Genomic DNA, 4,099 nt, shown 5'->3' with positions numbered 1-4,099 from the left:
ACCATTTATTATTGTACAACTTTGGTTTTTATCCCTTTACTTATCCTAAATCCATTGGTAGGAATCACTGTCTTCAAGTTGATAAATGTAGTAACCATATCATTTGGATGATGTTAATATAACAAAAGTTGCTATCGAAACCAAACAAAAGTATTACGAACAACGAATGATGTTAATACGACAAAAGTCTTTGCTATTACACGACACTACAATCAGGCTGCTAATACCAAAGATGCATACTGCGAAGACACCGGTTATGCACCTTTGTCTTACAAGTAGAACAGAGAGTGTGCCCATTGTGACACTGATGAATTGGAGGTTTCATAAAATTGGTGCAAACCGAGCATTTGAGCGATTCATGGACGCTTATGGGATCAAATCCACAAGAAACTGATGACTGGATATCTTCATCTTCAATTCCATCTGATGAAGATACACACTCTGTGCTATCCATTTCAATTGTTGCCATTTTGGAACAATCTCAAATTCCCACATTCACAAATCTCAGATGCCCAATTCCAAAAATCCAATCACTTGGGGAAATTTTCCTCTTCAAATCATCTTCCAGTTCCAAATATTCAATCTACTGCCAAAATCCTAGATGCCCAATCTAGAAATCCAACCTTTTACCAAAAAAAAAAAAAAAGGGAAATGTTTTAGGTATACCAACAACAGGTGACTTTTAAAAAATTCAAAAATTTCGTATCTTACACGAGCTGGCAATGAGTTCGGTTATTGTGACGACAAAGCGGGATGTGTGAAGACGGTTAGAGGAGAGTCGATAGCTGGAGGAAAATGGTGGTAGCTTATAAGAGGCCGGACTGCTTCTATGAATGTTCGTACATGCTCAATCAGCGGTTACAACTGGAAGAAATGGAGGCAATGAGTGAAAGAGAGGAGAGTTTAGGGTGAGACTTACCCATTTCATTTTAGGGGGAAGGGGAGAGAGAGTGAGAGTAATGGTTTACTTTACTTTTCATTTTGTTTTTAAAATGAATCCACGTTAGTTTGTAAACTACTGTTGCCAAGCAGTGTTGTACGTCTAGCGGGATTGAACAAACATTTTAAAATGCAAAAACGGAATCAGTTTTATCAGACATTTATCTGTATTAATTGGGCTACTAATAATTGTATTAACACATAATGACAAAATGAACCACCTATGCAATTGGGTAACATTGGAAAATTAGATGAATAGTAAGTGGAGAACACGTGGAAAAGTGAAGAATGTGTGGCCCTGGACGAATAGAAAAATTTCTATTTTTGTGAGAATAAAACAACATTTTTAGGCGGGGGGCCCACCAATTCGGAAAATGGGAAGAAAAATGAACAAACAATAATGTTACTGACCTCTCTTTCAGTCATTATTTCATGGTCCAAATAGGTACACTTAATTTTCGTAGCTACGACAAAGTACATTGCCATTTGTGTACCTCCACCAGTACTTTTTGATGTAGATAGATTAATTTAATTTATTTTCGACTCTTACATGATTCGAAAGAGGTTAATTCTATCAATGGTTACTGGTGTTTATAATAAATTTCAAAAAGGATTAATAAAGTAATTTTGTAATAACGATTGCTTTAATAGTTACTCAATAAAAGAAATAACAAAGACAGATCCTATACGTTGTTAGTAATTTGCAATATGTATGTTTAGTTGTTTTTGTTGAAGTAAATATTAGTGAATGAATACTGGATTTGCACTGGATATGCAGTTTATCGGATTGATACATACCGTATATGTAACTTGTTAGATTTATACATACCGTATGTGCAACTTACCTTACATGCACCTTACCGTATATGCAAATCATTGTATATGCAGATTACTATATATGCAGCTTACTGTATATGTGTTCACGAAATATTTTCTTTCGTTTTAAATCACCATAAATGTACGGTTCGTTAATAAGTAATAAAGTAGATTTTTTAGAGTCCAAATATCGTCCCACAAAGATTGAGTAGTTCAATTTTACCTAGTGTAGCCTTAACTGAAACGAAATTACTCAATGTGAATATTTACCTAAATAAACCCTAATTTTAGAAAGAAAACCCTAATTTGGACACTAATTTATGAAAATCATAATTATGCAAAATTGAATATTGGAATGAACTCAGATTGCAAAACGATATTTTAATGAATTAAAATGCAAATTATATGCTAGAGCGTGAATTTGTTGTATTGAATGGAAATTAAAAACACTAGGATTAGGATTCCCATGCAATTATCACTTTAAACCCTAATTTCACAATGTGACAACACACTTAAATTATTGAGGAATCAGTGCTCCTAATCTATCCAATACTCTCTCTCAAGATGTATTGAACCTACTTTTACATACCACCGGCCTATACTTCTATGACAAGTGCACATATAAAAATACATACGGTCTTGTGAACATTTAAAAATTCACGTAGTGTATAGTGGTACATTTCTATCCCCTATCGGATTCTACGATGATTTATAGTATGTCGAACATATTCCAATTCTCTCGAATGCAAGAATAAGCCATCTAAACTCACAAAATTACGAACCCTTAATCATGAAAACAAAAATTGCATATAAATCATTCAAAATAATCAAAACGTGTTTTTAATGTCAAATTGTAAAACTAGAAAATTAAAGATCAAATCACATGGTACATCGATCTCCTAGTACATGAAAATCTAGCCTAGCATTGATAAACTATAAGAATACATCAGATTTTGAAGAAAGAACATCACTGGATTATGAATACTTGATAAATCTTGAAAATCTTCATGCAATTCTTCGTTACTTGTGCTCAAAATCCTCTCCAATATGTGGTTTCTTGCCTCCCAATGCTTTCTGTCCCGAAATATGACGGCTCTAGATTTTTATATCGTGTCTCAATCGAGTTCCAAAAGAATTATAACACAAAAAGGACACTACAGAATCGCGACATAACTTTACACCATGCGTAGGGTTGGCAACGGTTTGGTTATGGGTCGGTTCGGCCAACACCATAACCGCACCACCAATTTTTTGACCATACCATAACCGCACCATAACCACGTAAATCGGTTTGGTTTGGTTCAATTCGTATCTCGGTTCCACACTGTTCGGTTCGGTTAATAACCACGAAAATAATTTATTTTTTATAGGTTCATTCGTTAAATTGAAAAAAGTCAATGAAAATAAAAACACAATATTCCAAACGAAAATGCAAACATTATCAAACAATATTCAAATGAAGTTGTTGTGCATCGAAGTTACTGGATTCACTCTTAATTGTTGTGTATCGAAGTTACTTGATTCACTCTTCCCCACAAGTCTTACTAGCATAGATCAGCACTCAAAGTTGATTCCTATATAGTAAATAAGAGATGTAAGTAGAGAATATAATGATACTACCTATTCAGAATGGTCTTTACTAAGATTTAAATAAAAAAAAATGTACTTCTTCATCAGCTTCCTTCTCGCTAAACATTGCACAAGCTCTAGAGTATGATGAAAAAGTAGAATTTTCTACACACAATAAGCAAAATTTAACAACAAAAGGAGCCGTGCGTGAGTTTGTGGTTTGTGGAGAGCAGAGTTTGTCTTTATATATTGTTATACTAATGCTATTATTATGGGCTAATGGTAAGTGGGCTGGCCGACTGAGTCCGGTAGATGTAATAGATGGGATTTTGTTTTGTGCTAGATAGAAAAGTAGTGTAAAGCCCAATAATCAATTCAATTGTGTGAGTTTTTTTTTTTTTTTTTTTTTTTTTTTTTTAAGCGGGTAATCGGTTCGGTTTCGGTTCGATGGCGTAAATACCATACCCGCACTATCACAAACCAATTTATTAAAATCAAAACCATATCCACCCCATCACACCATCGATTCGATTTTTTTCTCCCCATTCGATTTGGTTAGCCGCAATTTTCGATTTTGACGGTTCAAATTACCATCCCTAACCATGCGACCGCATGGTGTTAATCCACGTGGTCGCATGGTTGAATCAATTTCCTGGATTTTAATCTCGAATGGGGGCTGTGCGGCCGCATGGGTATATTCCATGCGGTCGCATGGTTGTAATTTTTTTTGTGTCATTTTAGTCCCCAAATTCAATCTTCTTGTTTCTTGGTCTCT

At 34.6% G+C, this 4,099-nt stretch overlaps 1 long non-coding RNA gene across 1 annotated transcript; it reads right to left on the bottom strand.

The window, feature by feature from the left end:
* Window positions 1-474: 474 nt before the first annotated feature.
* LOC111366563 lies at window positions 475-941 on the bottom strand. Its single transcript, XR_002697688.1, has 2 exons — window positions 712-941; window positions 475-623 (listed from the first exon to the last, which is right to left on the bottom strand). It is a non-coding gene; the product is annotated as an uncharacterized LOC111366563 (long non-coding RNA).
* Between the last annotated feature and the right edge of the window lie 3,158 nt (window positions 942-4,099).

The sequence above is a fragment of the Olea europaea genome, chromosome 18 (assembly GCF_002742605.1).
Source record: "Olea europaea var. sylvestris chromosome 18, O_europaea_v1, whole genome shotgun sequence".
Taxonomy (NCBI): Eukaryota; Viridiplantae; Streptophyta; class Magnoliopsida; order Lamiales; family Oleaceae; genus Olea; species Olea europaea.
The sequence above is the reverse complement of the archived record's forward strand: the minus strand, read 5'-3'. Positions and strand labels throughout refer to the sequence as shown.